We start from the raw sequence: 17,299 nt of genomic DNA, 5'->3' as shown, positions 1-17,299 counted from the left end.
TCCTATCCAAACGGCCCTTAATATACAATTTTATACAATTTCCATAAACCCTTCAAAAATTATAAACCAAGGGTAGTGTGCATGTTTCTTTCATCTTGTTCATGATAACATTTCTTACTTTCTCCATGTTAAGTAATATGTATTGAATATAAGTTTTACAGCACACTTGTGGAGCTACATTAATTTAATAAAAAAAAAAAAAAATCTCAAATCAGTTTCCATGCATTTAGGGGCATGTATAATTTTGATCGCCTGAGATTGTTAGCTGCATTAATTAATTTGTTGGACAGTCGACATTTACTTGAACAATATGAGGTGTATACATTAACCCCACTTGTAACCTTGATGTTTGAATGAAATTGCTAGGGTGTTTAAAAAATGCAAAAGCCAAACCGAAAAACTGGTTAACCGAAAAAACGGTTCAGTTATAATTCAAAAAATTTTAAAAACCGAATTTCCGTATTTTTATTTTTGTTATATATTATATATATTATTATAAACAAAAATAAAAAATTATATATTATAATAAATAAAAAAAATAATATAATTATTATATATATTAAATAAAAAATAATGGGTGGGTTTGATTTATTTTTGGATAGGATTTTGGGATAGTATTGGGTTGTTAGATTCGGGGAGTATTACGAGGTAAACTTTAAAAATTTATGAAAAAGCCCTTAGATTTACTAATTTAATTAAAGACCCTAATATATAAAATGACAAAAACACCCCCACCACCTGCAATGCTAGATTCCAGCCACCACCGCCGGAATCTGGCCGAAAAATTTCGTTACAACACAGACCGGTCGGATCTATGCCGTAACGAGTCGTTATGGCTTTTTCCGGTCAAATCTACCACGGATTTGGCCGGAAAAGACCAGATCTACGAACTGCTGGCTCCATCTTTGGCCGTCGTTGACGGCAGATCTGGCCGGAAAAGGCCAAATCTGTCCATTACCGACTATTTCTGGTGACTATGTAGCTATTGTGATAGATTCCGACTACCACCGGCGGTGGTTGCCAGAATCTGGCAGGTATCAGTGGGTGGGGTGTTTTTATTAGTTTTTAAACTTTTTTCTAGGGGTATTTAATAAAATTAATAAACTTATAGGGTCTCAACGTAATTAAAAAAAATAGACTAATATTTTGGGAATAACGTGCCAAACAACATTTGAAAAATATGATTGATAATATGGATAAAAACAATAAGTCAAACGCAACCAATAATATTTTTAATGTATTGTTAGTAGTGTTCAATGATATGTATGAATGTTTAATTTTTATTTGGATATGTATTATTTATATTTACAATTTAATTTAGAAAGAAAATAAGCTTTATAAATAAAAAGGAAAACCAATTCAACTCTCTAAACCGGTTTGGTTTTAGTTAGGAAATTTTTTCAAACCGAAAAACTAATTCGGTTAAAAAAAAAACAGTTAATGTGACACGACCTGTCCCGGCCCTCTTTATCCCATAGGCTCCGGACGCACCCATAAGACTCAGGTGATCGAGACGTGCCATGTGAGAAAACTATAAAACCCATTTATAAATAAAACATCATAAAAATGTAACGTCATTTACATATAAACAAATGTAATTAAATTTTTCACAAAATGAAATCTATGGTATCAGATTTTTTTTTTCCATATCTTTAATAATCCAAAACAAAAAATAAATACATGATGAAGGAAACATAAACTTTACAATAGAAAACAAAATACAACTATAAAATCTATGGTGAAAACGAGGAGTGAGCTAGAAATGCTCAATAAGTGGGGAATGGTTTAGTATGTAATAAAACATTTCAATATACAATAAAAACACTCATGCTTATAAAATTTCATTTCCATATACACATTTTATAATATGAGCCATCTTTCATAACATATGTTGAAATCTCTCATGGCAAGACATCTTTCTGAACACTATTATGGTAAACGAATAAATACTCATATTTATCTAAAAACATCATTTATAAGAAACAGTTCATATACGGATAACATTTACATTTATAAATTCTCATTTTCAAATAGATGATATACATATATGTACATATCCAAATCATCTCTCAATCACATGTGAAAACTCTCACTCAACTAGTACCCTGGGGAAAATCTGTCATACCTGGTTGGCGTCCCACACGCAGGCAGAGCGAGGGACGTACCTATCATACCTAGCAAGATCTATCATCACACGGGTAGAGCCACTGAAACTGTCATACCTAGCAGACCACTCAACGCCCAGGCAGAGCCAATAAAATCTGTCATACCTGGCAGACCACTCAATGCCCAGGCAGAGCCAATAAAATCTGTCATACATATGCGCAGAGCCAAAATCTGAAACTGTCATACCCAGCGGAATCCTGTATTGCTCGAGCAGAGCCAAAAATCTGTATCTCTGGGGGATGGGTACTTCGTAGGGTGGTTTTAGCACCACAACAATCTCATGCATAATCTCAAGTAACATGTAAGTCAAGAGTATATTACGTATGTGCTTATAAATCATAAACAAATATCACTTTTAAAAGTCAAAACTCATGTAACACATTATAATTATAATTAAACCCAAGAGCAAAAAATAATAATAATATATGAATATTCCCTATAAGGATAAGACATGCCAACATATGAGATTTCAGGAAAATAGGGGGTAAAATGCAAGTTTTTTTAAAATATACTTTCAAAACTAACGAAAAGCACCCCATTTCCCCTTTTTACCGAGAAAATTATTATTAACCTCACAAATCTCAGTCTTTTCTTTAACATTTTAACAGCCAAAATACCTTAACTCCCAGCATTTTAAAACACCGTGGAAATCAATTTTCTCAAAGACAGTCCAACTGGAAGCATGCTAAGTGTATTTAACCAACCAACTTTTTGCCCAAATACATAACTCAAGCACCTCTCAAAATGCAGTCCAGCCGAGTGCATGCAACCCAAAATATCCAGCCACCATCACAGTTTATTGAAACAACCAAATGCATGCAAGTTTAATTAGCAAGCAAAGTTCATTCCATTTTAAAACTCAAAACAACCACTCTAGAATCTGCCCGAAATCATGCAAAGAAAAATAAACCAAGCAAGCTTCACATTTAGCTCAAACCTCATCAAAATACAAAAATGGCATACTAGAAATTAACATGTAAGCATAGATCTGAAATTTTTAAGGAAAGTTTTTATTAAAACCACTCACAATTTGAAGCTCGACCCTTAAGCCGAAAAATGATTGAAATCTTCTAATAATGCCCCCGCTTGCCTCCCTATATACAAAATCCAATAAATCCTCCATACATAAGTCCCCATAAGGTAACACCTCAATATTAAAAATCATTGGACACTTCACACACCAAAAGGTTAACATAACTTCTTCTTTAACAAAACTCTCTCATAATCGAACATCGGTCGCTCTCAGATTTTTCTTAAAAATTCCATTTATCATTTTAAGCCATAATTTTAACAGGGCGTTCTAGAGACATAAGTTGTTCCCATTATTTCCTCAAGTCATTTCGGAATCAATAACTATTTAAAACACAATTTTCTTTCAACTCATTCAAATCTGTCCCCTGTTTCCAGAATTGAGGTTACTGACTTGAAAAATTCATAACAATCCAGCCCCTAATCCAAACCTCATGAAACTATCCAGAATTAAACTAGACACATATAGGATTCACTAGAATTTAAAATCACTCAATTTGGATAAGAATAGATACATCAAATCATTTTCCAAAAATACATGTTCTGCAGAAAATGAAAATTCCAGAATTCACAAGGCAACTTCAAAATTCCATATAAAATTCAATCCTTCGAGTTTTTAAATGAAATAAATTTCTAAACACTCCTCAAGAAGTCTACAACAACATATCCAAAATTCAGCTTCAAACAAAAACCCAAAACATACAAACAATTTTCGGAGTTCCAGATGGTCAGATTTCTGTATAATAAACCCTTACATCAAAAATCATATCTTTAACCCATTTTTGTTTAGAAACAACCTCTATGTTCTACCCACACCAAATTATTAAAATCAATCTCCCTATTATAGTGCAATCTCATGTCATTACACTCAATAATAACCAACACAAGCTAATGAACTAAAACTCATCAAAAAAAAAAAAAGAAATTTTAACCTTTACTCACCTCCCATATGCTTGATCTTCATCCACTCTCCGATCACCGGATTTTTTCTCGCCGGCGGCCACTTTTCCAGCCACCTCCGTCGGTCTCTTATCTCCTCTCTCTCTATTTTTGGTTTCATCTTTCTCTCCCCTTTTTTTTTTTTCTTTTCTTCTTCCTTTCCTTCTCTTCTTCTTCTTTCTCTCTTTTTTTTCTCTTTTCTTTCTCTCTTTTCCTCTCTTCTTCTTCTTCCCCGTTTTTCATTTCATTGAACGGTCACTGTTTATCAAAATATCTGACAAATTCAATTTAGTCCTCACTTATTTTGGATATTACATTATACTCCCTAAAACTTTCAAATATTACACTTTACCCCAGAATCACAAAATAAAATTTAATAAAACTCTATTAAAAAAATACAGGGTATTACATAATGGTTAACCGCTTTTGAATACCCTAAAAATTGTGGCTACTTGCATGACTTCATTGATTTTTGAGCTTGCAGTGGAAGAATTTTGTTGTTGTAAATTAATTTAGGCTTTTAGCCCACTAAATTTACATCATTTATCAGTAAGTTCCACGATATCTACACGGTTGTCTTTGTCATATGCTTTAATTAATTAACTGACAATGTCTAAAACTGAAATTGCAGGTATGAATTCAATTCAGATTTTTTTGTGGGATGATTTCAATTAATTCATGATAATCATCAATATGAAATTAAGCTTTTTCCTCTGGAAACTACGCTTTTTGTTATGACTAAGAAATTAAAGGCTAACGTGGAGTTGCGTGACGAAACGTGGTCTGCTTCCGTCAGAACGGTAAGCGCACGTCAGGCCTGCCAAACACCCTGGTGCTCCCACGTGTCCGCTAACCTGCTCCAAATCGCGTGAAATCGGCTTAGAAAATGGGTAATGGGACGTAAAATCAGATTAGGTCCTGACAATCACACTAACCCAAGGATTTAGTGATGATTACGCACATTCAACTGGGTATAAGAAGAGGAAGACCCCTTCATTAAGGGGATTCGACAATTTTACACAAAAACTCTCTCTCTCTCGCGCTTTTGTATCCATTTCCCAATCTTTTGTAAGTCAGTCCGCTGTTGCGACCTGACCCACACTATCAATATCAATACAAATCGGTGGACGTAGGATTTGCTACCTTGCCATCCGAACCACTTTAAAAACTCTCATAGCATTTATTTCGCTTTCTATATTCATTATCATGTGTGCTTTTTGACCAATCAACGCTACGCACGTGATAATTAGTTGGTGCCAAAATCCAACATCAACAGTTTGGCGCTAGAAGGAGGGCCCTGATTTAGTGTCTACCCTTCATCAGGAGAATCTTTGACCTACTGGTCCTACAACAGCAAATGGCCCGCCAATCTGAGCCAGAGCAAGCTAATCAACGTACTGAAGAAGTTCCAGTTTCGTAAAATGCTGCGGGGGATATCCCGGCAGCTTCACAACTCGACCCTGCCATCAGAAACTACCTGGAGAGGTTCGACAATACTCTCCAGATGGTCAACCAAAGGTTGGACCGTTTGGACCAAGGCATGTCATCTACCACAGCGAGGGCGGTGCAACCGCCAAAGACGCCTGCAGGTCGCGCGAAAGCGCGGCAAAGGGCAATAGCCCGTGCCGCGAGCACTGCAGCGCGTAGACGTAAGGGCAAGCAAGTGGCAAAACTAAAAAAATAAGGCTTACCAAGTGTATAATAATAGGCTCAAAGTGTTAACTAGGGATAAAGTAATATAGGTTGGCTTGAAAGGCTCAATCGTTCCAAAGAAAATTGCCTAAATCATATCCTAAGTAATGCGGATTCAAGATTTCACCTCAAGTGGTTATCAAAGGAGTTCTAGAGTTTATGCACAATTTTCACAAAAATCTATTGCCCATAAAAGCACACATAAAACGTCTCTAGGTTTCCGAATAACTCAACCAATCAAACTCATTCCTAAGAGAGTCATAACTAGATGCAATTATCATCTACTATCATCCTTACACTATGCAAAAGTTAATAAATTCTCAATATTACAAATTCACAACCATGGTCTTATCATTTACTTATGTATGAGTTCCAAAACAAAACAAAATACATTGACTCTTTGACCCTACAACATACCTAAAACAATTCCACCAAAAGCTTTTAAAGCGATAATTAAAAACAAAAGATATTCAAAGATGTCCATCAAACGAAACTAAATTTGGCCATTTAAAAAAAAAAAAAAAAAAAAAAAAATTCCTTACCCCCAACGTTAGAGATGGACATTGTCCTCAATGTGCAAAGAGAACAACTACACTATCCTTCGTGTGCAACATTTATGTGGAGATAATTGCGTGAAGGCATGCATAATGTTTGTTGTGTCCAATAGTCATCGGAAAACTAGTCAAAAGAAAACAAACTATGCGCATTTCTTGGCCAATTTAGTGTGCATGAAAGAAATTATGGGTGAAACATAAACAACTAACATATCAAACCAAATCAAAGTTATCACAACTTAACACATTAAACAAAAATCTAAAATAAATTCAAAACAATTGCAAAAATCAAAATTAATGTTAAGAGCTTGGGTTGCCTCCCAAAAAGCACTTTATTAGAGTCGTAAGCTTGACTTTTTTTCTTTTTCTTTTTGACTCCTTCAATCCGGATCATCTAGGAAAATCAAAGCCCTCATATCTTTAATGCCACCATCTACATAAAGCTTCAATTGCTCTCTTTCACTCTTATTCTCAATCTCCTCTTTCATAGTCCTACAATTGACTACACAAGTTCCTAGAGGTGGACAAGGGTATTTTTCCTCTAAGGTTTCAGCTACTTTGTCATCAAGAATGCTAATCTCAAAACATGTATCTACCTTGGATGGATACTTCATAGCATCAAAAACATTAAATTCTACTTATTCATCCTCTACTTTTAAGATTAGCTTTCCTTAGTGAACATCTATCAAAGTCTTACCCATAGCTAGAAAAGGTCTTCCTAAAATTAAAGGTGCTTCCCGATCTTCTTCCATATCAAGCACAATAAAATCTACCAGGAAAATCAATTTGTCTACCTTTATTAGGACATCCTCCACCACTCCTCTAGGATATGTTATGGATCTATCCGCCAATTGAAGATGAATCATGGTTGGCTTCACCTCTCCTAAACCAAGTTTCCTGAAAATAGAAAATGGCATCAAGTTAATGGTAGCTCCTAAATCACAAAAACCTTTATCAAAATAAAAACTACCAATTGTGCAAGGAATATTAAAACTCCCTGGATCTCTTAATTTCAATGGTAGTTTCTTTTGAAGCAACGCACTACATTCCTCGGTGAGCATAACCCTCTCATGTTCTTCAAACTTCTTTTTGTGCATGAGGAACTCCCTTAGAAACTTTGCATACTTTAACATTCACTCCAACATGTCTATAAAAGGAATATTAATATGTAAGCTTCTAAACATATCCATGAACTTACCAAATTGCTTGTCCAATCTCAGTTTTTGTAGCCTATGAGGATACGGAAGAAAGGCTTCATCTTTCTTCACATCTTGGGCTTTGTTCTCAAGTTCGGGTTTTGTGCCTAGGCATTGTGTTGAGGCATTGTTGGTTCTGTCCAATTTCATGTCTTCAACTTTTTCTTCAGTTTCTTCAGCTTTTCTTGATTCTTTAAGCTCTCTGCCACTTCTCAACATGATGGCATTGAGTTGCTCCTTTGGATTCTTCTCAATATCACTAGACAACGATACTTGAACTCTTCTCAATAAAATACTATGTATTTGTCCCATTTGAGTCTCAAGTTTTCGTATGGGAGCAGATTGATTTTCTGATGTGACTTATGATCATTATTATTACTCCACGAGAAATTTGGATGATTTTTCCATGCTGGAGTATATGTGCTTACGTATGGATTCCCTTGCCCTCTTTGAAAATTGTTGACATAATGTGCTTGTTCGGGTTCAGCAAACGGACTTCTCACTTGGCAATCTCTAGATAAATGATTTCCTGCACAATTTCACATGTTAGAGAATGAGTTTCAATAGCATTTACCTTTAGGGCAACTCCTAATTGCTTTTGAATGGCTAAAAGTTTAGCAGCCAATGCGGTGTAGCCTTCAACTTCGTGCACTCTCGCTGCTTTCCTTGTTAAATTTCTTTCCGAAGGTCTCACGTAGTTATTGCTCGCCATCACCTCAATCAAATTGTAGGCTTCCTTCGGATTTTTGTTTTTCAAAGCTCCCCCACTTGCAGCATCTATCATAGCTTGTCTATTTGGCAGCAACCCATTGTAAAACGTTTGCACTTGCAACCATATTGGCAAACCATGGTGAGGACACTTCCGTAAGAGATCATTATACCTCTCCCAAGCTTTCTAGAACGACCCTATATCTTGCTAGAAAAAATTAGTGATGTCACTTGGTAGCGTGCCGAATGCACCAAATTAATTAACATTACTAACCTAACTACTAAATTGTATATAGGGTGAGCAAGGGTCGATCCCACAGGGAATGATTCGATTAAATCCTATATTCTATGCCAATAGCCACAATGAAAACAACAGAAAAACACAATAAAACCCTAAACAGTAAACAGGACAACAGAGTAACGAAAGGGCGTGTGATCAATGCAATCTAAACTGAAAACAAATAATGGTAGAAAATATCAGATTAAAAACACCAGTTCTCGGTTCAAGATCCACCTAAACATGCATTGGATATACTAACTGTAACATTATTCTGTCTCGTTGTTATGGAACTACTGACCCTAGGAAACAACAAGCTCTGTTACCCGAATTTTTCCTTAATTGTCACTACTGAAATAAGCTCTTCAAGTAGATCCTAACCCTTGAACAACCTAGAATAAGCTCTATAAGTTTAATTCAATGGCAACCTTAAGAATTAGGAAAATAGATCAATCTAAGCAACAATCACGCAGGCTCGGATTATTTAACTTAGGTTATGTTATTCAAGATGACAGACTGAAAACTTGTCCATAATCATCTATCACCATGTGTTACTCATTGAATAGAAATAGGACAATGACATATCACAATTCCTAATTCTAACAGATAAAATTCAGATTAAACAAATCAGCAGGCCATTACTAAATCACTCAAACAGAAAATTATAAACAATTAAAACAGAATAACATAAACAATTCCAATAAAAACGAGATTAAGAATAATGTTACTGAAGTTAGGTTACACCAATGACATGAATTCAGGCTTCAAAATCCCCTTGAACTGAAGAAGAAAGATCAGCCTCACATCTTGACGTAGAAAGTAAAAGAAAACCGAAAAAACTAAAAACTACTGCTGTCTCTTCTCCCCCTTTTTTAACCTAACAACTCATCAATAAATAACATGTGTTTTCCTTAATTCTACCCCAGGAATCATGGAAATTACTTTCCTAGATGTTTCCTAAAAGATAGGCTTCCAAAACTGTCAAAATCTTATCAGATATGGAAAACAAAATTCGTCTCCAACTTGCACCAGGATTCTCGCAATGAAAAAGAACTTTTCTGAGCTTGGTCACTTCATAAAAGTTTTATTCCTGGATGTGTAGATGAATCTTGGCTTTTGAATCACCTGATTTCGATTTATGAAGCTCCAGTTAGGCCCATTCGAAGACTCAATACTCAACCAGAAATCCTTCTGCGAGTAGGATTCCAAGTCCGATTTTGCAACAACTAATGAGGACACAAACGAACTCGGATTCTCTCCCATAATACCTTCCTGGAAAGCTTGATTCCTCTACTTTACTTTTTCTGAAGAACACTTTTGCAATCGAGAAATCTGACTCCATGAAAAACCTGAAAAACGCAGCACTGGTCAAAATAACAAAAAATCTGGAATTTCCTAATCTTTTCTCAATTATTTCATAAAGTCTATCTAAATATGCCAAAGCTACAAAATAAACTCTAATCAACTCAACTAGGCATAAAACATAATGAAAAACATAATATGGAAGGAATAAAAATATATAAATTACACTCTTATCATCACTCCTCATCTTGGTGGACTTGATCGACAGAAAATACTTCGCAAGGAACGCTTGAACTAACTCATTCCAAGTAGTGATGCTTTCGGGTGGTAGAGAGATTAATCAAGCCTTAGCTTTATCCCGAAGAGAGAATGAGAAAAGTCTTAGCCTAATTGCATTGTCAGATACCCTATTATATCGGAATGTATCACATAGCTCCAAAAAAATTACGATATGCAAATTAGGATCATTGCTGGACAACCCTACAAATTGAACCGAATGTTGTATCATCTGAATAATGTCTGGCTTTATCTCATATCTATTTGCTTGAATCGGCGGTCTCCTAATAATAGAAGCACATCCCTCAATTGTAGGTCTTAAGTAATCCTTAAGTGCCCTTTGAACTTCTTCTCCTTCTATGTCTGCCATTGAACCTAACTCTTGTGTACGGTCCAACACTAAAAATATAGAAATAAAAATTAAAGCACTAAAAACAAAAAAATAAAAAATAATAATACAAACCAAATTAGCAATTAAACAGCTTGTATTGATATTGATAATATGAAAGCAATACCCTAGCAACAGCGCCAAAAACTTGTTGTGGATTTTCGCAAGTGTACGAAATCGTGCAAGTAATAAATTGTAAGAATACGAATGTTGAACCCAAGGGAATTACTACTATCAATTACCAAAATAACTATTGTGAAACCCCGTTTTTTTAATCCTAATATATATTACATATTCTTTATGATTTTATTTTTATGGAAGGGGATTTCTGTTAGTTTTTAAAAGTTTTATTAGGAATGAAATTGCAAGAAAAGGAAGCTGCTCGGTTTGCATGTAACAAGGGGCAAAAATCTGGAGGTTTTTGAAGGAAAAACTGATGTGGCAGGGGTTTAGCGGGATTATCTATAATCTAGGGGCAAAAGCATAATTCTAGAAAGATTAAAAATATTCAAAAAGGGGGGGGGGGGGGGGGGGGGGGGGGGGTGGGGGGGGGGCGCCGTGATTTTCGCCTGATGAAGGAAGAAGAGACTGTGAGAGAAGAAAGAAGAAGAAGAAAGAAAAGAAGCGAGAGAAGAAAAAGAAAAAAAAAATGGATTTGGTCGAAGAGAAAAAAGAAGAAGAAAGGTGGAAAGGAAAAGAAGTGAGATAGAGAGAGTGGGTATGTGTCGATTAGGAGAGTGAAGAACATTAGCCAATAAATTTCACCGTGGGTAACATGCGTGTCTTCTCTCAATTTCCACTTCCCCAAATTTGAGATTCCTAAGCTATTTCCTTGATTTTGGTTCAACGGGAAAGAAGGTAACTTTGAGGAGATCACACCAATTTGAGTTGAGCTTAAACTTGTGAGTGGATCCAAAACTGTTTTTCCTTAAAATATTGACTGATGTCTTTGCATGTTAATGATCCTTGCCTGTTAAAGTTTTGATTTGCTTTTCATGTGTGTGCACAAAAATTGATATTAAACATGATGTTGTGGGATGTTAGTTCCATTGCTTTCGTGGCTTTGTCTCTTGGTGTGTTGCTGGAAATTTTTGTGTGCATAAATATATTTTCAGCTGGACAAGATATTAGAAAATGCTTGAGTTGGTTCTCTTTTAATTGTTAAGCTTGCTGGAGGTTTATTGAATATGACTTAATAGTGTTTTTAATTCAATGTTTTTGTTGACATCCTATTGCTTACACTCGGCTAGATATAGTGGGAGTTGGTTGAATTATTTTGGCTTGGAATCTTTTTGTAAGCATGAATTTTGCTAGTTTATGCTCCTGAATGTTGAATTTGAGTTTTAAAATGAATGAAATTTGCTTGCTAATTGAACTTGCTGCATTTGGTTGTTTCAATAATTGTGATGTTGGCTGGATACTTTAATTGCATGCACTCGGCTGGACAATTTGGGAGATGCTTGAGTTAGGTATTTGATTTAAAGGTTGATTGGTTGAATACACTTGCATGCTCCAGCTAGAATGTCTTTGAGAAAATTGATTTCATGATGTTTTAAAATGCTGAGTTAAGGTAATTTAGTGGAAATTGTATTATTTCTTGAGTACTGCATTTTAAATATCGGTGGCCCCTTTTTATTTCCATGAGATACACATTTTCGCATGCATAACGTTTCATTACTTTTTGATATATATATCTTTGATTATATTATCTGCATATGTGATCAAATTAGAGTTTGACATGTTATATGTAGTGTTATTGATGGATATAGGGCTTGGGTTTTGGATTTAATTAAATTGGTATTTGGGTGCAATGAAGTGAGTGGGCCTAATGGTGTTTGAGTTTAAGTAAATACTTAATGTGTTTGGATTTATAAAATCTGTATGTTGCCATTGTAATTTTTCTGAAATTAATCAAGTTGATTAAAAGCGTTTACCAAAATATCTTATTAGTTAAAGGCAAGCCGTGTATTTTCAATTGGGTGTTAATGATAAAAGGTTATAACAATTATTAATGCTTTGTTTGATATTCGGTGAAATAGTTAAAGAGAATGCATTGAATATTTCCATTAACATATTATTCCCTTTTCTAAAAATTGTTTGAACGTTAATATAAAATAGTGAGATGATGTTTTTATTAGATTTTTTTTTTTTTTCATATGAGACAAAGTTCTAAATTTCTTTTGCTTAAAGAAATTACCTTACAATAATTACTTAGCAGTAGGGGTGTTCGGTTCCGGGTACCTTACACTTTTGAAGAACCGGAATCTGAACCGACGGTTCCTTGAAATTTGGAACCAGAACCGAAACCGACGGTTCCGTTCCTAAATACCCAGAACCAGAACCTCTAACAACGGTTTCGGTTCCGGTTCTGGGTACCCTGTAAAATCACATGACCCCCCAAAAGTTTTTAAAATGCAAAAAAACCCAAAAACTTACAAATACCCCCCCACCACTGGACTTATTAACAAAATAAATTACAAATTATAAATTCAAAATTACAAACGGTCCAACTTTTGTAAAGGTAGATTCTCAAAAGTCAAACCAACTTACTTTAAATGTTATGAAATATAAATATAAATGTATTCACATTACTTTTTCTACAAAAGTTTTTATTAACCCCCCTAATCTTTAATTTTATTTTATATTAGTCTTGGTTCCTGGTTTCTGGTTCCGGTTTCTAACTATAGGAACCGGAACCAGAACCGCACAGTAACGGTTCCAAAAATTTGGAACCGGAACCTACCCATTGATGACTGGTTCTGGGTAGAAACCAAAACTAAACCCAGGGTACCCGCTGGTTCTGGTTCCAACCAGTTCTTTTGAACACCCCTACTTAGCAGGATGAACGTGTGAGAGTAGACAGGGAGTCATGATCTGAAAGTATTTGTAAAGTTGGGATGCTTTGAAAGTTTGAGAACATATGGGGTTCAATAGAAAACTGAATAATCTGATAATTTTCTACAACTTCAAGTAGTCAAATATTACGGCTATAGAAAATTGATATTCTTTTTGTGTGTTGCATTGAGTCTGAAGCATTAAATGCAGGCCAATGCTTTTCATGTCAATGAGACTCACATGGAGTGCAAACCTTAATTAATAATTACATGTTACAATTTTGTCAGGGTTTAAGTGTTAAGCTTAAGAGTATTGAGGGTGTATTTGAAACTATGATGCATCGAGTTTTGTGGAAGTGCTTGCCACGTGAATTGTAGACTTATTTAATAATTGTGTAAAGCTTCTTTTGGCTCCCTCATGTTTATTTCATTACTTGTCTTTACTTACATTTTAGCCCAGAATACACTACCATAAATTATTTCATAAACTTTTAATAATTTTATAAAGGCCTATGTTTTAAAGAAATATAATGTATTGGGTTAAGAATAAGTATAGTAATGGCTTACAAACCACCTTGCAAAGTACCTGTTCCCCAAAGATACAGATTTTTGGCTCTGCTCGAGCGATGCAGGATCCCACCGGGTATGACAGTTTCAGATTTTGGCTCTACGCATGCGTATGACAGATTTTATTGGCTCTGCCTGGGCGTTGAGTGGTCTGCCAGGTATGACAGTTTCAGTGGCTCTGCCCGCGCGATGATAGATCTTGCCGAGTATGACAGGTACATCTCTTACTCTACCTGCATGCGGGACACCCACCAGGTAAGACAGATTTCCCCGAGGGTACTAGTTACGGTGAGAGTTTTCTGTTATTAATATCACAATCAGGTTTAGAATGTTCAAAATCATATTCAGTTTTTAGTATCAGCTATGAGCGATAGTCTCAATATGAGTTTTCAAAATATTAAGAAAGCTAGCTTTCAGTATTAGCCACACTTTCGAAATAAGATATTAGCTTATAGTTTTCAGTATCAATAAAAGCTACAATATTCAGTTTAAAGTTCAGTTATCAGCATGAAGTTTATAGTATTCCAAAATTAGTTATCAGTGCATAGTTTCAGAAAAATCAGTTTTCAATTTTATATCATCACAATAGTTATAAATTTAGTTACCAGATTTTTGTTTTGTGAATCATGAGTGTTCATTGAATGATGGTTTGGATGTTTGTAGTATGACTAGTAGAGTTATTATTTTCAGAATCATATGCATTCTTGAGTGATTACATAGATGGTTGTAGCATGACTTATAGGAAACATTGTTCCTAGAAGCATAAGCATTTACAGTTATGTTTTAAGTTTCCTTAAAAAGAATTTTATGCATTCAAAGATGAGCTATAAATTTAAAATTTGTTTTCAACTTAAATGATGAGATTAAAGTACTTAGAACAATTAGAAACGAGTTATACATGCATACAGGAATGATTTAGTTACTTCCATATCACGTTCATAGAATCATGTTGTTTTTAGGATTTCATAAGAACTATTGCATGCTATGACTATTGTTTGAAGAATGTTTTGCAAACTCTCCCCAACTGAGTATTTCAGCTCACCCCTTTTTAGACCCTTTTCCTCAGGTTCACAGGAAGAGTCCTACTAAAGAGCGTTTCCTCTCAAGGTTGGGCCCACACGTCATCGACTCATCATGTGTGTAAAAATGTCATGCTTGTTCCCGCTACAGAATTATGTTTTATCCCTATGTTTATCTCCGGTGTTGATTATAAAAGATATGAAGATCTGATATCATTCGTTTTTAGATTTTATGAACATACGAGTTAGCTTTCAGATTTTCTAATGTATGTGTTTATGCTTTCAAAACGAATTCAAACGAATGTTTTTATGAAAAACATATTCAGAATACAAGTTTTTGGATTCCCACACGGCATGTCTTGGCCGCCCGAGTCTTATAGGTGCTCCCGGAGCTTATGGGGTAGGGAGGGTCGAGGCGGGTCCTGTCAACTATCCTATTACTATTTGATTAATCTAAATTTTATCGAGAAAAACCTAAATTAAAGTAAACAATTGAATTTTAATAACAAAAGTGAAAAGAAAACAACTAAATAAATCTTTGGTTTTAATGCAAGATGACTAGACCCAAGGCATAGATTTCACACCAACTCTTATTCCTATGTATTGATAATTTATGTTAATTTCATTAAGCTCTTCCTAAAGGTCAAACTCCATAAATTTCCAACAATTTTCTCTTGAACAATTATCAAATTAACTCTTAATTACTAACCCAAATTATCTCTAATCAGATTTAAGTAATTTATGATCATTACGCTCTATGGAGTTTATTAGAACCTCACAAATTGCGGTAATCTATCTCTAGTGTTCACTCAACCTATGGTTTTACTACCATAGACCAAATAAGTATCATCTCTCAATCTCAACTTAGTCCATTAATTCATTCAATTCTTGGGCCCTTAAGAATCAAAAGCTGCATTAGGCATGATAATAAAACTTAGGAATAAATCTTAATAAAAATCAACATAAATAAATCAACACACAATCAAGAGATTGGGCTACATCTTAGCCCTAGAAAATAAAATTAGTTCATAATAAACATGAAAGAAACAATCATCTTTATAAAAACAATCATCATGAGTCTGTACGAAAGGAACGAGACGAACTTCTCTATATTGAGAATCAAAGCTCCATAAATTTTGTCCATTTTCTTCTCTACAGGTTTTTCTTCTCTTATTCTCTCCAAAGAATCCCTAAAATAATGCTAAAAAACTTTTCTTTATATTCCCCAAGGGTTAGGGTTTTGTTTTTTTTTTTTTTTTAATTCTATTTAGTTTAGGACTCTTAAACCTTATTTTTCTAATAAAAAACGAAAGAAAGATTTCCAATTGTCATGACTGTGCCCCAGCATTGTGCTCCAACACGGTTGATTATGGAAAAAGTGTGTTGCGGCATAGTGATAACTTCCTCTTCTTTAGTTCAAATCTCGCATCATTCCTCTACACTTCAGAGATGGTGATTTTTTAGCACGATAACAATGGAATCTGGAGAAGTGGTAATATATGAAATGTAGCCCTTTGAATCAGATTTCTAACAATCGAAGAATCGTCTTAATCCAAGGGAGTTATTGTCAAAACACCTAGACATGTTCAAACTAGAGCGTAATCTAGAGTCTCATCTTTACTTCAAAGCTTCATAACTTCTTCAATTCAACTCCGATTCTCGATCCGTTTGTTTCTACTCATCACTCATTCCATTGTTGACATGATTCTTCATCCGAGCATAAGATTTAGCACTAATAATCTGAAAAACACTCAACCACACCCATGATCCCATAAAAGATATTTAGGAAAATATTAAGTAAATTTACCAATTTAAGCCTAATTTCTCCCAAATAGTCCACATACACCACTAAGTAATTGTGTATTTTCAAGTTCTTATCAGAAAAGCATGGCGAGTGCATTGATGCAAAGATTGAAAAAAACAAAGGCAATGATGCAAAGAGAGAAGGGGCCTTGTTTTAACAAACATGTTTTGAATCTTCTTGAAGTAGTGTTTGTTGGTGATGTTTTTGGAGATTGGAACAACAGACAAGATTAACCCACCCAACAAACAGGTAACTGAAGGGACCAAGTGTTATTGAATGCAAGAGAAAAGAGAGGGGGCCGCGCCCTCTTCTCTTTGCTTATTCTGATGAAAGAGTGAGAGCTGTCTGCCGTCCAACGAATTGGACAATGACATGTGTTGCCGAGAGGGCCACTGGTTAATCATGAAATGAGAAAGGTGAGGGACGGAGGATCATGTGCCTCAGAAAGTTTGAAAGGCTATAAAAGAATGTAACTGAAATGATATTGAAACGTTAAAGAAATCAATTCACTTCTGTCAATTCATTCAACTTCAACTCGGCCATGAAAT

The sequence above is a fragment of the Pistacia vera genome, unplaced genomic scaffold, assembly GCF_008641045.1.
Source record: "Pistacia vera cultivar Batoury unplaced genomic scaffold, PisVer_v2 Contig461, whole genome shotgun sequence".
Taxonomy (NCBI): Eukaryota; Viridiplantae; Streptophyta; class Magnoliopsida; order Sapindales; family Anacardiaceae; genus Pistacia; species Pistacia vera.
The sequence above is the reverse complement of the archived record's forward strand: the minus strand, read 5'-3'. Positions refer to the sequence as shown.